This window comes from Artemia sp. Qi Xiang Cuo, chromosome 8, assembly GCF_049724085.1.
Source record: "Artemia sp. Qi Xiang Cuo chromosome 8, ASM4972408v1, whole genome shotgun sequence".
In the NCBI taxonomy this organism is placed as follows: Eukaryota; Metazoa; Arthropoda; class Branchiopoda; order Anostraca; family Artemiidae; genus Artemia; species Artemia sp. Qi Xiang Cuo.
The window spans coordinates 25,276,578-25,304,106 of NC_142801.1; the positions used below are offsets into that span (position 1 = coordinate 25,276,578).

The 27,529-nt window shown below is 35.6% G+C and overlaps 1 protein-coding gene and 1 non-coding gene across 3 annotated transcripts in view; both read right to left on the reverse strand.

Annotated features, from left to right (window-relative positions):
• Positions 1-27,529, reverse strand: part of LOC148949269 (alanine--tRNA ligase, cytoplasmic-like) — a 143,231-nt gene that overhangs the window by 114,041 nt on the left and 1,661 nt on the right. The gene's annotated exons all lie outside the window — the stretch shown is intronic.
• On the reverse strand, positions 1,573-1,646 carry TRNAI-AAU (transfer RNA isoleucine (anticodon AAU)). The gene has a single exon. It is a non-coding gene; the product is annotated as a tRNA-Ile (tRNA).

The window sequence follows — 27,529 nt, forward strand, 5'->3', positions numbered from 1 at the left end:
TTATGAAAATATTTGTAAGTAAGTAACAAACTCTTTATTTCTTGAAGTCAACTGTTGGATACACAGTACGGAAATTTCATTCAAGAAATTATGAAAATATTTGTAAGTAAGTAACAAACTCTTTATTGATTCCACCTCTTGGATATACAGTACAGATACTTCATTCAAGAAATTATGAAAAAATCGCAAGTAAGTAACTTTTTTCTCTTTATCACAAACAATTTTCACTTAGCTACATGATGTATAAATTTAATTCAAGAAATTATGAAAAAATTCTCAGTAATTAACAATTTCTTTCTTGAAGTCAACTCTTAGATACACAATACGGAAGTTTCATTAAAGAAATTATGTAGGTATTTGTAAGTAATTAACAATCTCTGGATTGATTTCACCTCTTGAATATAAAGTACAGATACTTCATTCAAGAAAAGTGATTAAACACGTTTCGAAACTACATGATATTTGCATGCCTTTCCTTGGCACCTGTCCAAAATGAGCGGGGAGTCCCCACTGTTTCCTACACATTGCGAAGTGAGCAGTACGAGAACTCCACGTTTTCAACCAGACTGGTTTTTTAGACAACACACCCACAGAGATGGTTTACCTTGTCACAGTTACATTTTCTTGATTTTTCTAAGTTCATTTTGAATTTATTTCGTTGAAATGCAAGAGTTGGAATATTTCAGTAGTGTTTTGTTGTGGTTTACCTTGTCACAGTTACATTTTCTTGATTTTTCAATGTTCATTTAGATTTTATTTAGTTGAAATGCAATTGTTGGAATATTTAAGTAGTGTTTGGTTGTTGTTTACCTTGTCACAGCTACATTTTCTTGATATTTCAAAGTCCATTTTGAATTTCTTTCGTTGAAATGCAAGAGTTGGAATATTTCAGTAGTGTTTGGATGTGGTTTACCTTGTCACAGCTACATTTTCTTGATTTTTCAAAGTTCATTTTGAATTTCTTTCGTTGAAATGCAAGAGTTGGAATATTTCAGTAGTGTTTGCTTGTGGTTTACCCTGTCACAGTTACATTTTCTTGATTTTTCAAAGTTCATTTTGAATAATTCAAGAAACGTGATTAAACACGTTTGGGTTACGTGATTTTTCTGCCTTAAAAAAATTCTTAATACTGTTTTTGTTTAGTTAATATTCTTAATGGCTTGTTAGCTCAGTTGGTTAGAGCGTCGTGCTAATAACGCGAAGGTGGAGGGTTCGATCCCCTCACGAGCCATAGTTTTAACATTCGTATGGTAACTCCATAAGTTATTCTAGGGATATATTTTATATCGAGTTAACAAATTTTTATAGGAATCAATACACACACAGACACGACACACAAACAGAATCATAGTGAGAGAGATATTCAAAAAGTTGGGTTGATCTAGGTTCACTTAGAGTGGCGCGCCACTCTAAGTGAACCTAGATCAACCCAACTTTTGAATATCTCTCTCACTATGATTCTGTTTGTGTGTCGTGTCTGTGTGTGTATTGATTCCTATAAAAATTTGTTAACTCGATATAAAATATATCCCTAGAATAACTTATGGAGTTACCATACGAATGTTAAAACTATGGCTCGTGAGGGGATCGAACCCTCGACCTTCGCGTTATTAGCACGACGCTCTAACCAACTGAGCTAACAAGCCATTAAGAATATTAACTAAACAAAAACAGTATTATGAATTTTTTTAGGCAGAAAAATCACGTAACCCAAACGTGTTTAATCACGTTTCTTGAATGATTCAAAATGAACTTTTAAAAATCAAGAAAATGTAACTGTGACAGGGTAAACCACAAGCAAACACTACTGAAATATTCCAACTCTTGCATTTCAGCGAAAGAAATTCAAAATGAACTTTGAAAAATCAAGAAAATGTAGCTGTGACAAGGGAAACCCCATCCAAACACTACTGAAATATTCCAACTCTTGCATTTCAACGAAAGAAATTCAAAATGGACTTTGAAAAATAAAGAAAATGTAACTGTGACAAGGTAAAACACAACCAAACACTAATTAAATATTCCAACTCTTGCATTTCAACGAAAAAAATTCAAAATGAACTTTGAAAAATCAAGAAAATGTAACTGTGACAAGGTAAACCACAACCAAACACTACTGAAATATTCCAACTCTTGAATTTCAACGAAAGAAATTCAAAATGAACTTTGAAACATCAAGAAAATGTAACTGTGACAAGGTAAACCATCTCTGTGGGTGTGTTGTCTAAAAAACCAGTCTGGTTGAAAACGTGGAGTTCTCGTACTGCTCACTTTTCGCAATGTGTAGGAAACAGTGGGGAATCCCCGCTCATTTTGGAAAGGTGCCAAGGAAAGGCATGCAAATAGTATGTAGTTTCAAAACGTGTTTAATCACGTTTCTTGAATGAAGTATCTGTACTGTATATTCAAGAGGTGAAATCAATAAAGATATTTTTACTTACTTACAAATACCTTCATAATTTCTTGAATGAAACTTCCGTTTTGTGTATCTAAGAGTTGACTTCAAGAAAGAAATTGTTAATTACTGAGAATTTTTTCATAATTTCTTGAATTAAATTTCTAAATCATGTAGCTAAGTGAAAATTGTTTGTGATAAAGAGAAAAAAGTTACTTACTTGCGATTTTTTCATAATTTCTTGAATGAAGTATCTGTACTGTATATCCAAGAGGTGGAATCAATAAAGAGTTTGTTACTTACTTACAAATATTTTCATAATTTCTTGAATGAAATTTCCGTACTGTGTATCCAACAGTTGACTTCAAGAAAGAAAGAGTTTGTTACTTACTTACAAATATTTTCATAATTTCTTGAATGAAATTTCCGTACTGTGTATCCAACAGTTGACTTCAAGAAAGAAATGGTTACTTACTGAGAATTTTTTCATAACTTCTTGAAATTAATTTCTATATCGTTTATCTAACTCGTGAAAACAATAAAGTGTTTGTTACTTACTTAGAATTTTGTCATAATTTCTTGAACGAAATGTCTTTTTGTTTATCCAACAGGTGAATTCAAGAAAGAATTTGCTACTTAGACTGAGAATTTTGTCATAATTTATTGAATGAAATTTATTAATAGTATATCTAAATCTTGAAATCAATAAAGAGTTTGTTACTTACTTAGAATTTTGTCAGAATTTCTTGAATGAAATTTCTCTACATCGTTTATCTAACTCGTGAAAACAATAAAGAGTTTGTTACTTACTTAGAATTTTGTCATAATTTCTTGAACGAAATGTCTTTTTGTTTATCCAACAGGTGAATTCAAAAAAGAATTTGCTACTTAGACTGAGAATTTTTTCATAATTTCTTGAATTTAATTTCTACATCGTATATCTAACTCGTGAAAACAATAAAGAGTTTGTTACTTACTTAGAATTTTGTCATAATTTCTTGAACGAAATGTTTTTTTGTTTATACAACATGTTAATTAAAGAAATAATTTTATTCTTAGACTTAGAATTTTTTCATAATTTATTGAAATTAATTTATACATATTATATCTAACTCGTGAAAACAATAAAGAGTTTGTTACTTACTTAGAATTTTGTCATAATTTCTTGAATGAAATGTCTTTTTGTTTATTCAACAAGTGAATTCAAGAAAGAATTTGTCACTTAGTTACACTTTTTTCATAATTGCTTGAATGAAATTCCCGTATTGTGTATCCAAGAGTTGACTTCAAGAAAGAAATTGTTACTTACTGAGAATTTTTCATAATTTCTTGAATTAAATTTCTACACAAGAGTTGACTTCAAGAAGGAAATTGTTACTTGCTGAGAATTTTTTCATAATTTCTTGAATTAAATTTATACATCGTTTATCTAAGTCATGAAAACAATAAAGAGTTTGTTAATTACTTGGAATTTTTTCATAGTTTCTTGAACGAAATGTCTTTTTTTTTTATCCAGCAGGTGATTTCTTAAATGAAATTTCTGCATTGTGTATCCATGAGGTAACTTCAAGAAAGAGTTTGTTACTTACTTAGAATTTTGTCATAATTTCTTGAAAGAAATGTCTTTTTGTTTATACAGCTGGTGAATTCAAGAAAGAATTTGCTATTTACTTACAATTTTTGATAATTTCTTAAATGAAATTTCTGCGTTGTGTATCCATGAGGTAACTTCAAGAAAGGATTTGTTACTTATTTAGAATTTTTTCATAATTTATTGAATGAAATGACTTTTTTTTGTTTATCCAAGAGGCAAATTCAAGAAAGAATTTGCTACTTACTTACAATTTTTTGATAATTTCTTAAATGAAGTTTCTGCATTGTGTATCCGAGAGGTGACTTCAGGAAAGGGTTCGCGCTACTCTAAGTGAACCTAGATCAAGTCAACTTTTTGGATATCTCTCTCACTATGACTCTGTTTGTGTGTCGTGTCTGTGCATGTCTCGTCTCTCTGTGTGTGTGTGTGTCATCTCTGTGGGTGTGTTGTCTAAAAAAACCAGTCTGGTTGAAAACGTGGAGTTCTCGTACTGCTCACTTTTCGCAATGTGTAGGAAACAGTGGGGAAGCCCCGCTCATTTTGGAAAAGGTGCCAAGGACAGGCATGCAAATAGCATGTAGTTTCGAAACGTGTTTAATCACGTTTCTTGAATGAAGTATCTGTACTGTATATTCAAGAGGTGAAATCAATAAAGAGATTGTTACTTACTTACAAATACCGTCATAATTTATTGAATGAAACTTCCGTATTGTGTATCTAAGAGTTGACTTCAAGAAAGAAATTGTTAATTACTGAGAAATTTTTCATAATTTCTTGAATTAAATTTATACATCATGTAGATAAGTGAAAATTGTTTGTGATAAAGAAAAAAAGTTACTTACTTGCGATTTTTTCATAATTTCTTGAATGAAGTATCTGTACTGTATATCCAAGAGGTGGAATCAATAAAGAGTTTGTTACTTACTTACAAATATTTTCATAATTTCTTGAATGAAATTTTCGTACTGTGTATCAAACAGTTGAATTCAAGAAAGAAATGGTTACTGACTGAGAATTTTTTAATAATTTCTTGAAATTAATTTATAAATTGTTTATATAAATCTTGAAATCAATAAAGATTTTTGTACTGAATGAGAAGTGTTTAAAAATGTATTTAAAGAAATGACATATTTATTATAAAACCTTTGAATACACTAATTGTTTATCTACTGTAGTATCTGTAATGTACATCAAATAGGTTGGCTCAATATATAGCGTATTACTTAATAACAAGTATTGTCATAATTTATTTAATGAAATTTCAGTACTGTGTATCCAAGAGTTGACTTCAAGAAAGAAATGGTTACTTACTGAGAATTTTTTCATAATTTCTTGAAATTAATTTCTATATCGTTTATATAACTCGTGAAAACAATAAAGTGTTTGTTACTTACTTAGAATTTTGTCATAATTTCTTGAACGAAATTTCTTTTTGTTTATCAAACAGGTGAATTCAAGAAAGACTTTGATACTTAGACTGAGAATTTTTTAATAATTTCTTGAATGAAATTTCTAAATCGTATATCTAACTCGTGAAAGAAATAAAGAGTTTATTACTTACTTAGAATTTTGTCATAATTTCTTGACTGAAATTTCTATACATCGTTTATCTAACTCGTGAAAACAATAAAGAGTTTGTTACTTACTGAGTATTTTGTCATAATTTCTTGAACGAAATGTCTTTTTGTTTATCCAACAGGTGAATTCAAGAAAGAATTTACTACTTAGACTGAGAATTTTTTCATAATTTCTTGAATTTAATTTCTTTTCAATCCATACCTGGACTTAAGTTTCTATGACTCAACAAATTGTATTTTCCCTAATTTTCTTACAAAAAAACTAGAGTTTACGGTCAAAAACCCTTATTAGCTTAGATTTTTCACTAACAACTTGTCCTTCACTATAACTTCGCTAATACATCATTCTGCCAATCAACCCATCTCCCCCAAAACACTTTTCAGACATTTCTTGTTAAAATTTTTTATTTCAACTCGTCCACACGGGTTTTTCACTAGCAACTCGGCCTCCACTATAACTCCGCTAATACATCCTTCTGCCAATTAACCCATCTCCTCCAAAACACTTTTCAGTCATTTCTTGTTAAAAAAATTTCTATTTTAACTCATTCACTCGGGTTTTTCCACATTTGAACCAGAGAATGGACCTAATTTTCACATTTGAACGAGAGAATTGTATTTTGCATAATTTTCTTACATTAAACTAGATATTATGGTCAAAAACCCTTATTATCTCAGATTCTACAGAAAAAGTTTATTTTTTTATCCATACCTGGACTTAATTTTCATCTCTGAACCAACGACTTGTATTTTCCATAATTTTCTTACAAAAAAACTAGAGTTTACGGTCAAAAACCCCTCTTAGCTTAGATTTTTTTCGCTAGCAACTCCCCCTCCACTTTAAATTCACTAATACATCCTTCTGCCAATCAACCCATCTCCCCCAAAACACTTTTCAGCCAGTTCTTGTTAAATATTTTTATTTCAACTCATCCACACGGGGTTTTCGCTAGCAACTTTTTTAATTGGTACCAAGTAAAGAAAAATCACGCGGAATCAGACAACCGAGTCTCTCAACCCCAGTAAAGCTCTTTTAAAAGATACAGGAATTAATTATTTTACACAAAAATTTCTTTTTTAATGAGCACTAAGTAAAGAAAAATCAAACGGGATCAGGCAACAGAGAGTCTCAAACCCCGTAAAGATCTTTTAAAAGATATAAGAACTACTTATTTAAAAAAAAAATTTTGTTTTTAATGGGTACCAAGTAAAGAAAAACCACACGGAAAAAGCCCTTATAATAGCATAGGAAGGAACATAAGTTCCTGTAATAGCATAGGAAGGGGGCATAAACTCTTATAAGAGCGTGGGGGGGGACATAAGGCCTTAAAAAAGCATGGGAATTCCTATACACGCAAGCAAATAACATGGGAATTCCTATACAAGCAAGCAAATAACATGGGAATTCCTATACACGCAAGCAAATAACATAGGAATTCCTATACATACAAGAAAATACCATGGGAATTCATATACATGCAAGCAAATAACATGGGAATTCCTATACACGCAAGCAAATAACATAGTAATTCCTATACATGCAAGCAAATAACCAGGGACTTCCTATACATGCAAGCAAATAACTTGGGAATTCCTATACATGCAAGCAAATAACAAGTGATTTCCTATACATGTAAGCAACTAACAATTGAATTCCTATACAAGCAAGCAAATAACTTCGGAATTCCTATACATGCAAGCAAATAACATGGGAATTCCTATACATGCAAGCAAATAACTTGGGAATTCCTATACACGCAAGCAAATAACTTGGGAATTCCTATACATGCAAGCAAATAACACGGGTATTCCTATACATGCAAGCAAATAACTTGGGAATTCCTATACAAGCTAGCAAATAACCTGGGATTTCCTATACATGCAAGCAAATAACATGGGACTTCCTATACAAGCAATCAAATAACCTTGGAATTCCTATACAAGCAAGCAAATAACCGGGGAATTCATATACAATCAAGTAAATAACATGGGAATTCCTAGACAAGCAAGCAAATAACATGGGAATTCCTATACCAGCACGCAAATAACATAGGATTACCTATAAATGCAAGCAAATAACCTGGGTATTCCTATACAAGCAAGCACATAACATGGGAGTTCCTATTCATGCTCTCAAAGAACATTTGACGTACTATAGATGAACGAATTTAACAATGGAAGTGCTATACATCCAATCACTGTACCTTGGACTTCCTCTACAATCAAGCACCTAACTTTGGATTTCCTATACAAGAAATCAAATAACATGGGAATTCCTATACAAGCAAGCAAATAACATAGGAATTCCTATACATGCAAGCAAATAACATGGGAATTCATATAAACGCAAGCAAATACGATTGGACTTCCTATACAGGCAAGCACATAACATGGGAATTCCTATACATGCAAGCAAATAACATGGGAATTCCTATACACGCAAGCAAATAACTGAGTTATTTTTACGTCACAATTTTTCAACTTAAAATCATTCTAATTATAGCATCCCATTCCTAATACTTTAATTACCTGTTACGCTTTCTTAACCATCGGAAGTTTAACCAACGTAAATTAAGTTATAGACAATACTGGTTTTTAGAAAAACTGGAATAAAATACTTGATACAGCTTAAATTGCACGCTACCTTTGAATAGGCAATGTGATTATACCCACCTAACCAGATTGTACCTACCAAACCAGATTATACTTACCAGAAAACAAATCTCTTAAAAGAGCTGGTTTTTTGAGCTTATCACCAAAAAGGCAGTGAACTTTGAAATCGCGTCATTCCTCTTGGCAAAGAGTGTGATGACCCGTAACTACCAGAAAAAACCTGTTTGGTACGGGGGCCTTGTAGAACTGCATAGATCTATTCTACTGAAATGCTTCATTAGAAATAGGTTATCGCTTCTTACTGAACTAATGGCAGCTCCTTGACAAATATTTTTTTTATTGTGCTTTATTGCTATTACCCAAACGTCGCGTTGTGTGTGTGTGTGCCATAGCAACTAACTCTTCTTCTTTTTCTATGACTTTAAGTAGTTTGCAATTTAGGCATATTAGTTTTAAAACCGTGGCATATAAAATTTAAAAAGATCTGTAATTATCATCTTTTGGGATTTGGTATTGTGGAATTGAAGGGGTAGCGCCCCCCCCCCCCCATTAATATTCTGAATAAATATCAAACGTAGCTAATTGTCAATTTTTTTTTATCATATGTTGAAGTGGCGTTCTTTTTTTCTATGTGTTTTAGGGCGATTTAAGACTATATGGCTATAAGTTACATAGTGAAAAAAAACTGAAATTCATTTTTATTCTAGGACACTGGTATTCAAACACCAAGCCAACAGCGGGCGAAGATGGATGCCGGACCTGTTAGCACTGACACGGACGTAATCAGATCCATGAATTTGAGGAGGGATAGTGTAATCCCCTTTGGGCAAGCTTCAGATGGACAGATACCTTCTAGCGACCTACCCTCAATTTCCAAGGTAACCTCCATTTATCAGATAGTTTTCAACTTTATAATGGGCTCATAATTTCTCATATGAAAAAAGGGGTATGGATGTTGAAGAAAAGGGTGTGGGGACGGGGAAAAAACCTTAACTTTGCTAGATGACTTTTGGTACTTATTCAGTACCTGGTAAACATGTGAATTGTATTGAAATGCTTCATGAGAAGTAGGTTATCGATTCTTACTGAGCTAATGGCAGCTCCTTGACAAATAATGTTTTATTGTACTTTATTGCTATTGCCCAAACGTCGCGTTGTGTGTGTGTGTGCCATAGCAACTAACTCTTCTTCTTTTTCTATGACTTTAAGTAGTTTGCAATTTAGGCATATTAGTTTTAAAACCGTGGCATATACAATTGAAAAAGATCTGTAATTATCATCTTTTGGGATTTGGTATTGTGGAATTGAAGAGGTAGTGCCCCCCCCCCATTAATATTCTGAATAAATTTCAAACGTAGCTAATTGTCAATTTTTTTTTATCATATGTTGAAGTGGCGTTCTTTTTTTCTATGTGTTTTAGGGTGATTTAGGCCTATAAGGCTACAAGTTACATAGTGAAAAAAAAACTGAAATTAATTTTTTATTCCAGGACACTGGTAATCAAGCCCCAGGCCAACAGCGGTCGAAGTTGGATGCCGGACCGGGGATCACACACACGGACATAATCAGATACATGAATTTGAGGAGAGATAGTGTAATCCGTTTTGGGCAAGCTTCAGATGGACAGATAGCTTCTACCGACCTACCTTCAATTTCCAAGGTAACCCCCATAATCAGATAGTTTTCAACTTTAAAGTGCGCTCACAATTTTGCATAAGAAAAAGGGATAGGGGTCTTGAAGAAAAGGATGGGGGGATGGGGAAAAAAACTTAACTTTGCTACATGTCTTTTGGTCTTTACTCAGTATCTGGTAAAACTGTGAGTAGAATTGTATTGAAATGCTTCATGAGAAATAGGTTATCGCTTCTTACTGAGCTAATGGCAGCTGCTTGACAAATATTTTTTTTATTGTGCTTTATTATTATTAATCAAACGTCGCGTTGTGTGTGTGTGTGTGTGTGTGTGTGCCATTTGGCTACTTTATATGGGTGAAGGGTTGCAAGTATTTAGTCAATATAATGCTAGGAGGGAAATTAAGTTTTGACGGGGTGAAAAATTTGCGTAGTCTTTGACGTTATAAAATAACGGATATTTCACATGGAAAATAAACCCTGTTTTTTATAGATTAATGAATTGGCACAACCATCAGCTCAAATCGCACTTATTTGTAGTGAACCTGCACCAGCCATTGCACCGCCAGTGGAGTTTCGAGACGACAATATTCTAGTTGTTGATAATATGGAATGGCAAAGGGGTTTTTTAAATGAGTGTTTTGGGGACATGGCCAGCCTAGATGACCTAACCTGTGACATTGATATAGTGGAGGACCCGGAATGGACAAATAGAATTATGAATGAGTATTTATGTGATATTAGTAGTACAAGTGCATCTAAACCGGGTCCTCATAAAGAAATTCCGTCACATGACAATACAGGGTGGCTAGACCAGCTTTTCCCAAATACCCTGGAAGCCATACTCAGTGAATTAGGTTATTTTACACACGGGCCCACTAATGCAATTGAACAGACTGGTGGTGGTGCTATTGACGGCTCTATGCCACCCCCACCATTGAGGTTAACGATAGTAGTAGTAGTAGTAATGAAACAATAACCCCATCAACATTTACACTTACACATTTTTTCCTTTCTAACTCTGACTTGCACCATAAATTCGGTGACCCCTTCAACTCCTTAATGTCAGGGGATTTGACGAAGTGAACTAGAACTTTTAATTTCAAATAAAATGAAACCTCTCTGAAGTTTATACGAGCATCCCTTTCATAAGAACCATATATTGTTTTTTTTATCTGAACTTTGAAGTATTTTTAACAAAATGTATATCTAAAAATTTTTATCTGATGCATTTAGGACGTGGATGGGAGGGATAGTTGCCCTCCAATCCTCTTGACTCTTAAAGAGTGAACGATAACTTTCAATTTCCAATCAAATGAGCCCTCTCCGAAGTTCATACGAGCATCCTTTCAATAAGAACTATATATGCCCCCAGAGCATTACTTACAACGCCTACCTCAGGGCCATGGGGGGTTGCATCGACACAGGAGTTTTTCTTATCTGACCTTTGAACTACTTCTAATGATATGGCCATTTTATAATTTTTATCGGATGGGTTGGGGACAAAAAGGGTGTGTGAGGGAGGGCTAATTGCCCTCGGATATCTTTTGACTATTAAAAGTGAACTAGAACATTCAATTTCAAATCAAACGATCCCTTTCTGAAGTTTATACGGGCATCCCTTTCATAAGAACCATATACGCCCCCAGGACAACACTTACAACGCCTACCCCCAGGCCCTGGGAGGTTGTGTTAACATCAGAGTTTTTGTTATCTACTTTTTGAACAATTTAAAAAAAATGGCTATCTCAAAATTTGTAGCGGATGGATTTGGGGGGAAAAGGGCGTGGGGAGGGGTTAGTTACCCTTAAATCTCTTGACTCTAAAAAATGAACTAGAACTTTCAATTTCCAATCAAATGAACCCTCTTTGAAGTTTATACAACCATCCCTCTCATAAGAACCATATGTGCTTTCAGGGCATAACTTAGAACGCCTTCCCTCGGACCCTGGAGGTTGTTTTGACACCGGAGTTTTTCTTATCCAACCTATGGACTAATTTTTAACAAAATGTCTATCTCAAAATTTTGATCAGATGACTTTGGAAAAAGAAGGCGTGCGGGGTAGGCTAGTTGCCCTCGAATTTCTTTTGAATCTTAAAAAGTGAACTCAAACTTTCAATTTCAAATCAAATGAGTCCTCTCTGAAGTTTATACGAGAACCCCTTTTATAAGAACCATATATACCCCAGGGCATAACTTACAACACCTGCCCACGGGCTCTGGGGGTTGTGTCGACACCTGAGTTTTTGTTATCTGACTTTTAAACAATTTTTAACAAAAAGGCTATCTCAAAATTTTAATCGGATGCATTTGAGGGAAAAGGTGCGTGGGGAGGGGCTAGTAGCCCTCCAATCTCTTTTGACTCTCAAAAACTAAACTAGAACTTCCAATTTCCAATCAAATGAGCCCTCTCTGAAGCTTTTACGAACACCCCTTCCATAAGAACCATATATTCCCCCAGTGCAAAACTTACAACGCCTGCCCTTGAGCTCTGAAGGGGGGTGGGTCTGTGTCAACCGGGAGTTTTTGTTATATGGTCTTTGAACTATATTTAAAAAAATGGCTATCTCAAAGTTCTTATCAAATGGGTTTGAGGAAAAAGGGACGTGGAGATGGGGTGGGGGGGGCTAGGTGCCCTCCGATCTTTTTTATTCGTAAAAAATAAACTAGAACTTTCAATTTCCAATCAAATGAGCCCTCTTTGAAGTTTATACGAGCATCCCTTCCATAAGAACCATATATGCCCTCAGGGCATAGCTTACAACGCCTGTCCCTGGACCCCTGGGGGTTGTGTCAACACGGGAGTTTCTGTTATGTGATCATTGAATCATTTTTTAACAAAATGGCTGTCTCCAAAAATTTTATCGGATGCATTTGGGAAAAAGGGCGTGGGGACTGGTTATCCTTTGATATCTTTTGACGCTTAAAAAGTGAAGTAAAACTTTAAATTTCCAATCAAATGAGCCCTCTCTGAAGTCTATACGAGCCTTCCTTCCATAAGAACCATATGTCCCCAGGCCATGACTTATAACCTTTGTCCTGAGGACTGTGGGGGGTGAGTGTCCTGCTCAAAGATATAGGCTAATTTCCAGAACTTTCAACTACGTTCAACAAAATGTCTATCTGAAAATTTTTATTGGATGTATTTGGGGAAATGGTGGGCGTGGAAGGGATGTTAGCTGCCTTCCCATCACTTTCGACTATTGAAAAAAGCACTAGCCCTTTAAATTTCCAATCGAATGAGCCATTTTTGAAGTTTCTACGACAACGCTTTCTATAGGAACCAATTTTCCCCCAGGGCATAACTAACAACCCTTTCCCTGAGGGCTGTAGGAGGGTTGTCATCCTCAAAGACCTACTTTCCAGGATTTTAAACTAGTTGAACAAAATGGCTATCTCAAAATTTTTATTGGATGTGTTTGGGGAAAAGATGGGCGTGAGATGGGGGTTAGTTGCCCTCCAATCACTTTCGACTATAAAAAAAGGGCACTAGCCCTTTCAATTTCCAATTGAATGAGCCCTTTTTGAAGTTTCTACGACAAAACTTTCTATAAAATCTTATATCCCCCCAGGACATAACTTAAACCCTTGCCCTGAGGGCTGTGGGGGAGTGTCCTCCTCAAAAACACAATTTCTATCTGGAGAATCAACTACGTAGAACAAAATGGCTATCTCAGAATTTTTATTGGATGCGTTTGGGGAAATGGTGGGCGTGGAAGGGGTGTTAGTTGCCTTCCAATCATTTTTTACCCTTAAAAAGGGCACTAGAACTCTCGATTTTCAACCGAATGAGCCCCCTTTGAAGTTTATACGACGACCCCTTCCATATGAAGTGCCTCTGGAAAAAGAAAAATAATAACAAAACATTGGAGCCGTATGGCCTTTACTATAGGTAACGCTATAGCATTGCCTCTGATAGCATTTACCAAGGATGAATTACATCACTCACAAGCAAATCTTACAGTTTTGATTTTCTGTCAAGTTAAGGCTAAACTATTAGATCCAGCTACAGCAGCAATTAAGTTCAGTATATACCAGTTAATATGACAGTAAAAAAAAACGCAATGCTATTTCCATTTCTTACTATCTAAATTTCCACAAAACAGAGAAATTGCTCAAAGGACTATTTAAAAAGGTTAAAAGATTGGAAAATAGGATTTTGTCATTGGAATCGTAAGTGGATGATTTTAATCAATAAAAAATGTTGGATTGCTTAGTGATGAATGGAGAAAAGCAGAGTCTTGGGAATGACCTTAAGGAATAAATAATGGCTATCATTAAAGACAAAGTTAAAGGGTACCTGGTTTGGTGTTAATAATATTGTACATGTTTATGGATTTCGTTTGAACAACTCTAACGATCAATCTAAAGCGGCTCCCGTGTTAATACGCTTCAGAAATGCTGAAATAGTTCAAACTGTTTTCAAAGCAAAGATTAAACTAGCAAAAAGTTGAATATTTTAGTCGGAATCAATAAAAAAAGCGCCGTGAAGTTTTTAACGTGTCAAGAAATTGCTTTGGTAAATTTAATGTGTGAACTGACGATGGACAAATTTTGGCCAAACCATCTGGTCAATCAGTCATACAAAAGATTCGATCATTTGCAGATTGTGTTTAGTTGTAATTATTTTTAATTCTTTAAATGTGTCTTTTATAATTTAACACCAAGTCTAGAATTTGTTCTGAAACTTTCGCGTTTAAAGGCCCTAGGAAAAAAAAATTCTTTTAACATTCATGCTTCCAATGTATTGGATGTTGCTCCAGATCAGGAGTGACAAACCTGTGGCCTGCGGGCCACATGCAGCTGGTCGTAAACATTTTAGCGGCCCGCTAGATTCATCACACTTTTATATTCTGCGCCCTCATGATGCGCGCACACCTTGGAACATCAAAGATTCGATGTTTCACTCTTAACAATATTGTTAAGCCCAAGTATTATCAATGTATCATGTTATGCAAGTAGTTATAAAAACAGTAAATTACATTCGATCACATACACTTGCGCATCGACAATTTAAGGATTTTCTGAAAAAATCAGATTCTGAATACGGTGACGTTTTGTACTTCAGTCGAGTCCACTGTGTAATTATCTCTACTGTGAGTCGAGTCATATAGTTAAGTCATGGAAGATGTTTACAGCGATTTTATCAGTTACGATAAGAAATTGATTTGCTTATGAATGACAAACGACAAAAAATGAATGGCAACAAAAAAGGTATGTGCGTGAATTAAGAAATGATGAGTGGTTATCAGATTATTGCTTTTTAGTGGATATTGTCAACAAACTCAATAAATTAAATATATCATTTCAAGGAAAAGATAACCTCATCAAATCAGTGCATTTCAGAAGAAATTGTTGTAATTTGTCTCACAATTGAAAATGAATAATGCTCCCCACTTCTTTCCATGTTGAAAAAATTTAAGAAATCAAAATGTAACAAATACATAAAAAAAGTGACAGAAATAAGAAAACTTGTAGATTCTTTTGAAAGCTTATTCAATAATCTAGAGTTGGCAAAAATACACCAACAATTTTTAAAATATATTCATCGCTATTTCATGTAGAAATTGAGTCTGTCCCAGAATATCTCCAAATACATCTGATTGACATACAGTGCAATAATGAATTAAAACGTATGTTTGAAAATTCGCAATTAAAAATATGTTTTTTTTTCACATTTACGTTAAAAAAGAAAGATTATCCAATTTATGAAATTAGTCACAAAAAGTTGTTAGCGCTTTTGGTTAAATTTAGATCTGCGGATAGTTTTTAATTTCGAAAATGAAATTGACCAAACACAAAACACGCTCAAACATAACGGACGCTAACCTGCAGTACCAATTACGATGTGCAAATACCCAAATTGAGATCGACTTCCAGAAGCTAAGTGAAAAAGTGAAGAAATAAATATTGCACTAGTGAAATAAATATTTTTCTATGATTTATTTTTTTATTTCGTTATTTTTTTTATTGTTATTAGGGTGAACCAGGGTAATTCCGGACAGTGGGTAATTCCAGACACCCCCATTTATCTTGCCAGCTCCTTGTTAAATTTCTTTTGAAAAAATCACAGAGGTAGTGCCACGGCTCTAGTTTATGACTCACTATAACTGATTGACAACAGCCAGCGTGTGGGGGATACAGTCAATCTTGAACTGGAGTCGGTCGGAGAAACTTCGATGAAAAAGTATGTATGGTGTCAGTTTTTTTGCATTTGCTAGTGAACGGTGTAACTTACGGATTTTGTTGTTTTGCCATTCAAAAGGGTTTTAATTAGGGCATTAATGTGATTTTTTGCAGATTTTTATCTCTAACGGTTTAGTCGTAGGTTAGGTGTCCGGAATTACCCATTTTCTGACCCCAAACAGGGTAATTCCGGACAGATGGTGAGGCTTAATTCCGGACACAGAGGGGTATTTCCGGACAGGGGAAAACGTGATGCAATTAATTCCTTTTCATTGAATTTTGACCTCTGCCTCCTGGAACTGTTTTCTATCAGAGAGTCTCGAGTTTCTAGCAATTTAGCATGAGATTACTGAACTATTTTCAGGAAAAATAGTTTTTTTTAGGGCTGATGATCTGCAACTTTCATTAGTTTTGGTTTCTTTCAGTGCAAACAACTTTTCTTCTTATACTTTTCTTCTTTTCTTCTTATACCTTTTCTTCTTTTACCTTTTACATTCTCGACAACTTTTCTTCTTATACCTTTTACTTACCCTTGCTTTGACTTTCAGATGCCGAGAACACAGTACAGCCCAGAAGATCTGGACAAGGCGTTAGCAGAGGTGAAAATGGGTTGGCTGACAATCAGACTTGCAGCAGCAAAGTACAGGATTCCAAAGTCGACAATTTCGGACCATTTGACTGCAACATCGTCGAAAGTGGGAGCAGGTAGACCAACACAACTGGATTTAGATGAAGAAGTGACACTCGAAAAGGGCATCAAAACCATGGACAAGTGGGGTGTTGGACTATCCCAAACCGATATAGTCCCTCTTGTAGGCGAATATGTGAAGGTGAACAATATGAAAACTACTTTCAAAGACGGTGTTCCTGGTTGAGACTGGTGAAAATACTTAAAACAACGACACAAGCTTAGTCTCAAGAAGCCTGAAACCAAAGAGAATTCAAGATACAAAGCCGAAAATCTGTTCTTGATCTACGGATTTTTTTATCTTCTCTCAGAAATGTTGAATGAACTTGAACTCCTCGATAAGCCCCACTTCGTGTACAACCTGGACGAGACGAGCTTTTGTATTGATCCTTTGAGAACCAAAGTCGTAGGACAGAAGAACTCGCCAAGTTTCCGCCAAACTGCTGGAACAGGGAGAGAAAACAACAGTTCTCGGTTGCATCAACGCTGCAGGGGCAATTCTTCCCCCCTGATCATATTCAAAGGCAAATCTGTGTGGTCCACTAGGACATCCGATGACGCTTTGCCTGACACTTCATATGCTGCCGCAGAAAGGAGTTGGATGACGGCTGACGTGTTCTACAACTGGTTCAAAGGCCAGTTCATTCCTAGCATTGGGCAAGAACGTCCAGTTCTGTTCCTTGTTGACGGTCATGGCTCTCATTTGTCGCTGCAAGTTGTGCAGCCTGCAATGAACGAAAACATCACGATTCTGAAGCTGCCACCCCATACGACACAAATGTTTCAAGCTTTAAACGTTGGCGTTTTCAAGGCTTTCAAAACCACGTATGACCAAAGGCTAACCAAATGGGCAAGGAAAAATGTTGGAGAGAAGCAACAGAAAGCATATTTTGTCAAAATGATAAGTGAAATTTGGAAACAAGCAGATCCAGTTCTAATCCAGAAAGCCTTTGCATCAACTGGAGTTTATGATCCTAGCATACCAGAGAGAGCCAACTGTGTAAAAATCAACAGAGAGCGGTTTGGCCCGCAGAAACTCAGGGGTTACGATGCCTTTCTTGAAGGAAAGGAAAGAGAACAAGCAAAGAAACCAGCAGAGAAGTCAATAGCCGATAGGATTAGTCCTAGAGTCCAGAGAGAAAGTGACAATCTGTCCGTCAACATCAACATTTCTTCCCCTGAGAAGAAACCACCAACTCCAATGAAGAAGACCTTTGAAGAGCTCCTGTTAGAGAGTATCAGAAGAGAACCGAGAAGTGAACCAGGCCAGTGGAAAAAGATTACTGAGAAAGCTGCGGACGTGATCACTTCTAAGGTGTATTTAGAACAACTTTAGATGCACCAGGAGGAACAGTAAAAGGTAGACAGAAAAAAAAGCAAAAGAAACCGGTGAGACCCAGACTTCTGGTACCAAAAGCAAAAGGCTGAAGCTCTCACGAGAAGCGACCTCCCCAGTTCCCTTTTCTGAAACCGAAAGCGAGTCCGAGATACCGATGATGACATTTCTCTTGAAGAGACGTATGTTCTTGATGACCTCGATCAGCCTGGCCCTAGCAAGAAAAAGATCGAAACGAAGCTTGACCATTATTATGCTGTGTATTACGACGACTCACCTTATTTTGGCAGAATTGTGGAATTTGTTGATGAAGGGGTCGTTAGGATGAAGTTCCTAAAGCTCGACTCAGCAGCGACGTACGAGTTTAGCTGGCCCAAGAACGATGACATCACAGACGTTGCAAAAGAGTTTATCTTGGGAGGGCCCCTCGCTCTGAAAGGCACTGGACTCTTCATTATAAGCGAGCCTCGCGAAATGGCGAAATACCACTAGGAAAGGAAAAAAAGATATGGAAAAAAGAAGTGATCACCTAGTTCTTCTGTGTTTTGGTTCTAAACTTGGCTTTTATCAGTATTTGAAGTCGTCTTGTGTATTATTTTTACCTTATTTTTAATATACAAATTTCAAGGAAGTTAGCAGATGGATTCTGTAGTTGCAGGAGATGAGGGCCCAGGCCTTCAGGTCCCCCAGTCCTTCAGAAGACTATTTAAATGCTGGCTTGTGGTGTTATAATCACTTTATTATCAAATTATCGTTATAATCCTTGGTATTACACATTTTAAAAATTATATTTTATTATCAGAAAAACAAAAACACAACTGCAAAGCTGAATAACTCCGCTAGTTCAGAATATACGCGCATGAAATTTGGAAGAAACATTGATTCTGGGGTGCTCATACCACCAACCACAGCTAAGACTTTTTACTCCTTCAGGTACAAAGATATTGACCTCGTCCAGAATTACCCGTTTATTGGTGGCTAGTTCCAGACACCATGGGAAAATTTCAAATCAGGTCACCAACCCCCTTTATAGTTCGAACTTCGGAAGTTTCTAGCTCTCGTATGAAAGCTAACAGTCTGTACTTTCATACGAATCCGATTTTATGACGAGATTTTAAGTCTGCTGGCAGGAGGAATTTTTTGAATCCAAAAAAAGGTCAAAGTGTCCGGAATAACCCTGGTTCACCCTATTAAATATTTTTTACAATGTTTATTTAGTATCAGTGTTATTTTACATCATCTATGTTTACATGTAAAAATAATAGTAAACATAATTAATAAAAATTCATAAAAATAATAAAAATTTGCTTTCCTTGTGAATTTCCTTCTGTTAATATTCTTGCAATTTGTGAAATGGTTTAAACTGCGAATACTCTGCAGTTGTCTTATAATTTCAGGGTTATCAAATTACAACTAAATGCCAAAGCTTGTTCAGATTGCCAAGTCTTTGTCCACTTATCCTTATTTTGATGATGTCAGTCGAGCACTGACATGTCAGTCCATGTCAGTGCTGCAGGTTTAATCCACCATCTCTATAAGTATCATAAATTTTTCTAACTCATGGTCCGGGGATGTCTGCTCCCTTGACGGGCATTTACTTCAATTGCAAAGTAACCAAATGGATGTTTGAGCATTGTCAATAGTTCTTTAGGTTGAATCAAAAGAAATTATGTAAATTTTTCTCCTTTAGTTATTAGTAAGTATGTTTCAAATTTAAAGTACATTACTAGATGAGATGATCTTGTTTGGTGTTTGAACTTAATATTCAAGGTAGTTTCTGATGGGCAAACTGATGTTATTTGATTATGTGACACCTTCCTGGATTCTAATAATGAAATACTTCTGGATATACAGATTACAAGATAGATGGACTAAATTGCAGAAGGATGGCAAAGGGTGATCTAGTCTTGATCTTCCCATTTGATTTTTTTTTACATTAAGAACAGCTTTTGAATCCCAGTTTATTGATACTAAATTAAAAAATAGGGATCTGATAGTCGGTAGTGTTTATAGATCTCCCGAGTGGACCTGTCCCTTCTTTTCTTCAGATCCTTGATGAGCTTTTGGATTTAATAAGAAAACGTTTGAGTAAACTTGTAATAATGGGAGACTTTAACTTGAACCTGATTGATATGGAGTCATCTACTACAGTGGATTTTCTTTCAACTATGCTTGCTGCCGGGACTCTACCAACAGCCTGCATCCTGACGAATTTAACTGATACGTCAGCGTCCTTACGTGATGACATTTTTTTGTCTCTGAATTTGGTTCAGAATTTTGCTGCAGTGAGTGACATTTAAGACCATTTTCGTGTACTTTCCCTTTTTGGTCTTGAAAAAATGATGAGTTGAAATACCCAAGCTTCTTTTAGGTTTGATCTGAATGGACTGATCCGACTCAGATCCCCTTTAGCTGGTAAATCAATGAATATTTTGGTGAGTAAAATGATTTCTGTTCAAAGTATGATTCTTTTTATGAGTGTGTGAAAGCTATTTTTGATGTATGTGCTCTATTCCTTTCTACTTCAAGGCCAAAGGCCAAAAACCTAACATAAGGTTTTCGTAAAAACTTTGAAAGGGGTTCATTCGATTGGAAATTGAAATGGATAGTGCCCTCTTTAATAGTCAAAAGTGATTGGAAGGCACCTAACACCCCTTCCATGCCCACCATTTATCCAAACGCATCTAATCAAAATTTCGAGATAGCCATATTGTTCAACGTAGTTGAAAGTTCTGGAAATTAGGTCTTTGGGGATGATAACGCCCTAAGAGCCCACAGGGCAAGGGTTATAAGTTATACCCTGGGGGCATATAATATTTTTATTGAAAACTTTGTCGCAGAAACTTGAAAAAGGGTCCATTTGATTGGAAATTCAAAGGGCTATTGCCCATTTTAATAGTCGAAAATGATTGGAGGGCAAATGGCCCCCCTCTCATGCCCACCTTTTCCCCAAACACATACAATCAAAAGTTTTAGATAACCATTTTGTTCCACACAGTTGAAAGTTTTGGAAATTAGGACTTTAAAGATGACATCCCCCCCTAACAGCCCTTAGGGCAAGGGTTGTAAGTTATGCCCTGGAGGAATATAAGGTTTTTATAGAAAACGTTATTGTAGAAATTTTAAAAAATGCTCATTCTATTGGAAATTGAAAAGGCTAGTAGCCTTTTTAATAGTCGAAAGTAATTGGGGGGCAGCTATCCCCCCTCTCACGCCCACCATTTTTCCAAACACATCCAATCAACATTCTGAGATCAGGGCAAGGGTTGTAAGTTATGTCCTGGAGACCTGTGAAGTTTTTATAGAAAGCATTGTCTTAAAACTTCAACAAGTGCTCATTTGACTGAAAATTGGAAGGGCTAGTGCCCTTTTTAATACCTGAAAGTAATTGGAGGGCAACTAACCCCTCTCTCACGCCCACCATTTCCCCAAACACATTCAATCAAAATCTTGAGATATTCATTTTCTTCAACATAGTTAAAAGTTCAGGAAATTAGGTCTTTTAGGATGACAACCCCCTCAGAGCACTACAGGCAAGGATTGTAATTTATACCCCTAGGGGCATATAAGGTTTCATTTGATGAAAAAGTGCTCATTTGATTGAAAATTGAAAGGGTTAGTGCCTTTTTTAATAGTCGAAAGTGAATGGAGAGCAACTAACCCCCTCTCACGCCCACCATTTCCCCAAACACATTCAATTAAACCTTTTAGATAGCAATGTTGTTTAACGCAGTTGGAAGTTCTGGAAATTATGATTTTGAGGATGACAAACCCCTCAGAGCAAGGCTTGTAAGTTATGCCCTGGAGGCCTATAAGGTTTTTATAGAAGGCATTCTCGTAGAGACTTCAAAAAGGGCTCATTTGATTGGAAACTGAAAGGGCTAGTGCGCTTTTCAATAGTCAAAAGTGATTGGAGGGCAACTAGCCCTCCTCTTAAGCTCACCATTTTCTCCAAAAACATCCAATTAAAATTTTGAGATAGCCATTTTGTTCAATGTAGATGAAAATTCTGGAAATTAGGTCTATGAGGATGACACTCCCCCCAGAGCCCTCAGGGCTAAGGTTGTAAGCTAAGCCCAGGGGGCATATAAGGTTTTTTATAGAAAATGTTGTCATAGAGACTTCAATAAAGGCTCATTCAATTGGAAATTGAAAGGGCTGGTGCCCTTATTAATAGGCTATTTGAAAATGATTGGAGGGAAACTAACCTCCCTCTTACACCCACCACATCCAATCAAATTTTGAGAGAGTCATTTTTGTCAACGTAGTAGAACGTTATGGATATTATGTCTTTGAGGATGATCAACCCCTCCACCTCACACACACCCCTCAGGGCAAGGGTTGCAAGTTATGCCCTGGGGGCATATAAAGTTTTTTTAGAGTGTTGTAATAGAAACTTTGAAGGGCTAGTGCCCTTTTTAATAGTAAAAAGCATACAACTACCACAAATCAGTATCAATGAATAAATGAAACCCAAGACAAACATAAATTAAAATAAGTCAAACTCAGAACCAGCAGAAATTAATCTGAGTAGGGTTCTAAACCCTATTCTTTCTAAATGCCAGAATATAATTTGTACTTTACTGAAAAAAAAAATTATTTTAAATATTTTCACTTATAACTTTAAGAAAACAAAAATTAATTAAGATTTTAGGGAATAAATATTAGTATATGTATATTAAACTGACAATGCACATTTTTTTCAGAAAATTCATTTGGATTTTTTTCAGTGAACTACTATTATTGATTCTTTAACTCAAGGGATTCTGCTTTATATGTTATCACACAAAAGTGTAAGAAGAAAGGCTCATGCTTGTTTTGATTCTTATTTGTCAGGTAAAACTATCTCTGTCAATTCCCTTTTTCATTCTTTGTCTGAAGTCCAGCTTGGTGTTTCTCAAGGCTGTGTTCTTTGACCATTTCTGTTAATGACCTTATAGTTGCGGTTAAGAAGCTAAAACATACAGTTTGATGTTGCCTATGTCATCCTGAATCTTTTAATGCTAAAAAAAAAAAAAAATCACCTTCACAGGATGAGGACACTCATGTTGCTTTTGCTGATGACAGTGTCCTTGATACTGTAAGGAATGGAGTCTGAGTTTGCTTCCTAAACAAGTGGGCCTTTCTGAGAGAGTCACACGTTGGTTTGATGCTAATTGGCTTGCCCTAAATATTGCTTAGTCAAGTTTTTTAAAATTTTCCCATATTTCTCAGGCTTGCCCACAGTTTACTGACATTCAGCTGTCAAGGGTTTCTCTCAGTAGACCTAACAATCAGTATGTCCAAATTCTTAGCATTCTTCTCAATGCAAACCTTTCATTTAAGCAGGTTATTGGACTAATTAAAATGAAGATCTCAAGGAGTCTTGGAACTTTGAGGAAACTAAAGCATATTTTTCCTATATCTGTTTTAAAAATTATGTTGTTTTGCTTAGTTCCATCCTATGTCTCTTACTGCCCTACTATAAGGATGTTGACTTTTTCTTCTTTTTTGAAACCATTGTTGAAGTTATATGATAAAGCAAGGAGGCTTATAAAGGAAACAAAATGTTCGACAACTAATCTAACTAACCAATGGCTTGATTTACAGTCAATGCTTTCTTTGATGTGATCTTTCCGTTTTCAATGACTCCATGGGGATGTTCCTGCAGCCTTACAAGTTACACCATTTTTCATCACTTATTGGTCCATGCATCATCTTCATAATTCAAGGAATATTAATATTATATATACTCCAATTGTGAGGTCTGATTTCAATCCACTAACCACTTGTCATATAATTTTTTAATACCCTACCTGTGTCAGCTCAAGAATTTCACTTGTTTGGTACTTTAAAAAGAATCTTCAGAAATTTTTTATGTTTTGATGACTTATGTTTATTAATTTTTTTTTCATTTAGCTTTTTTTCTTTTTCTTAATATTAATGGGACTGACAGCTCAGGGCTGGGTTAGAAATTTTTGTTGTGATGGGTGTTTGACCTGTGCACAGCTTCTCCCATGGCTTGGTTTCAAATATGAGATTTGAAATCACTTTAATTCATGCAGTAGTCCTCTGCCTAGTTTATAATTTTTAGCTTTTTGATGTGGATGATTATATATTTTTTTTTTTCTCTTGTGTTGGGTCTCTTAAATTTGGAAATCATTGCAAACATTTTTTTAAGAATTTGTAACATTTTTGTTTTTCCCCTGTTTTTTCCTGACCATAAAGCCTTATGGGGGAGACTCTGTTAAAATGTTTTTTGTTGTGAATCTATTGATTCAGCAAATTGATTGATTGAGATCCACCCTTTTGACAAAAAGTTTGCACATAGTGTATTTTGATTTAATTCAAATTTCTTTTGTATATTATCTCAAATTTTCACAGTCATACCTTTAGTCTTAATAGTACTAGTATTGTGGCAGTAGTGGTAGTAGTATACACATGTTGCCTTTTGACCAGTTAAACATTCCCTCATTGTACCCAGGAAGTTTCAGTTTGACATGTTAAGCTGTCCCAAAGATATTGCTGATATACCCTTTTGACAATCTGTATGCACCTAATGCAATTTGATTTAGCTTAAGTTTCCCCTCAACATTTTCACTTCAATGCCCTCAGCCTTGGTAGTACTTTCTACAGAAGCAGCAATTGAAGTGATAGTAGTTCACTGAAAAAAATTCAAATGAATTTTCTGAAAAAAATGTGCATTGTCAGTTTAATATACATATGCTGATATTTATTCCTTAAAATCTTAATTAAATTTTGTTTTTAGTTCACTGAAAAGATAATATGAACTGCAAAAAATTTACCTATAATCCTAGGCTAGCCTAGCCTACATATAAAACTAATCTAAAACAAAAATAGCATCATTAGACTATTTAGTCAAACACTATGCCTTTGGATTGGAAGACCTCTCACATTACACCAATACTCAAGAAAGGTGACAAGACAAATACAGAGAATTATTGGCCAATCATCTTAACCTCAGCTGTAGCAAAAACCCTTGAACACCTTGTGAACACTAAAATTCTGACACATCTTCTGTCCAACAGTATACTGTCACCAAACCAGTATGGCTTCCTTCTGGAAAGTCAGTGGAGATCAACTTACTTGAAACTTACAATATCATCACTGACCTCCTGGAGAGGGGAGTACCTATTGACCTTATTTTGCTTGACCTATCCAAAGCATTTGACAAGGTGCCCCACAAACACCTTAGGGCCAAATTATTGGCAGTTGCTATCCACACTGATGTAGTAGAATGGGTGATGAATTTCCTGGCAGACCTAGAGCAGCAGGTCTGACTTTTCACCAATAATAGTGATAAAGTATTTTCCAAACCATGTGATGTTGTTATTGAAGTTCCTCAGGGTACTGTCCTAGGCCCCATCTTCTTCCTCATTTACATAAATAATATGACAAAGGAAGCCACAAATAACATCACACTTTATGCCAATGATTCCCTGCTTTTCAGATCAGCCATTCAACAAAGCCTACAATTAGACCTCAAGAGAATCCAGAAGTGGACCAGCAAATGTCTACTTGAGTTCAACATCAATAAATGCTGTGTCCTCCATTTTGGCAATGTCAATCCTCACCACAAATATACCAAGCAGGGCCAGAAGTTGCAGTCTGATATTCAGCTACAAACCAGTCATGAAGAACAAGACTTGGGAGTACTTGTTGATGAGCAACTGAAGTTCCATAGGCATTGGCAGCAAGTTGTGTCAAAAGCTAACTCAAGTACAGTCCTTCTGAAATGCACTATCACCAGCCAGTCCAGTACTGTCTTTCTGAGACTCTACAAGGATATTGTAAGGCAATTATAGGGTTTTGGAAGCTGTCTGACCTCCCCCACCTACAAGAATAACTGAAGGAGTTCAAAGACATGCCACCAAATGCATCACAGTTCTGCAAAATATGCTGTATGATAAGAGACTGAAGCATCTAAAATTAAAAACGCTGGTCTTCAGACATGGCAGATGTCACATAATGCTGACCTACAAATATAATAGGCAACCAAACAATACCCCCCTCACAAAACATACGGGTCAACACAACACTAGAGGACACTTGCAGAAGCTAGAAAAGCAAAGAATGAAGACTAGAATGCACAAAAACTTTTTTACTGAGCATATTTCCAACAACTAGAATAACCTTCAAGACAAAACTGTGACTGCATCCACTAGTGCCTCTTTAAGTTAAGACTTGACAACAAATAGAACAACAAGCCATGGAAATATAAGTGGGTCAGTCTGTCCCACTAAGCTGCCAACTAATGGAACATCACTGGGCCCATAACACAGTGACATTCCAAATTACCATCATTGATGCAGAGCAGAATAAATCCAGCATAAACCTCATTTTGCTCCAAAGTATAAATTAAGGTAATAGGAAATATAGGCTATGTGTTTAGGTAAGGTTAGAAAGGATTTTCAACACAAATAAATGTCATATTTGGATTCAGGAAAAAATTCTGATCCCAGATAGGTAAGTTTCTTTCCTGCCTATCTGAATATTCTGTTAACATAAAGGTTTACAGCCTATTTTTGTATACAAGTTTGGCTGTTATAGAAAGGTGGCATGTTTGATCCTGAGCCTCCAAAAAGGCTAAGAATATTAAAGTAAAACTTCTGGAAAATGTTAAGGGTGATGTCAAACCAAATCACACTATATGCAAGAGGGTTTACAAAAGGATACAACAGCAAAATATAAGGAATGGCCAAGAGTGTTAAGTTGAAACTTTAAAGCCATGTTAAAAAAGGAAGTTAGGAGAGCTGCTCCCTGTCTTGCCCTTTTAGATTCTCTTCTTAACACTGATAGATATATTAAAAAGGCATTTTATTCAAAATATTCACAGCGTCTAATAGCTAAACCTCTGAGGATGCCATGCCCCGCAGTCCCAAGGCAAGGAATGTAAGTTTTGCAATTTGTCCATTTTTACATTCTGAATTTATCATTAGGAAAGGGGAAAACGTTTTATCCTGGATGTGTCAAAAATGGCTAAGAGTGTTGAGGCAATATGTCAGGAAATGTTGAGCTAAATCAAAGAAACTATATGTTTCCAGGTTATCTAAAAGGTCCATCTGCAATATCTTAGGAACAGGAAAGGGTATTGACTTGAAACTTTTAGTGCAAGAACTACTAATATCATTTGGATTAAAAGGATGTTTGTGAGAAATTAAAATTTGATGTCTTGTGCTTATTATACCAAGGTTCAGTCATGGTAATGAAGCTAAAAAGAAATTGTGGGCCAAATTCTGATAAAAACTGATACTCATTTAGTTTTTAAATTTTTTAAAAATATTCAAAATAATTCAAAAAATAGAACAAACACCAATCAATTGACAGCATGCCACTAATATTTATTTGGTGTTACTGGTGGTGCACTGCTACCAGTCTGACTGTGTCTGCTGGATGTTATTTTGGTGCCGGTTTGGGGTTTACTATAGTTTCAACTTACCTCTCATTTACATCAAAAATAAAATTTACCACCCCCACCCCTAATGTACAAACATACACCCTGAATTGG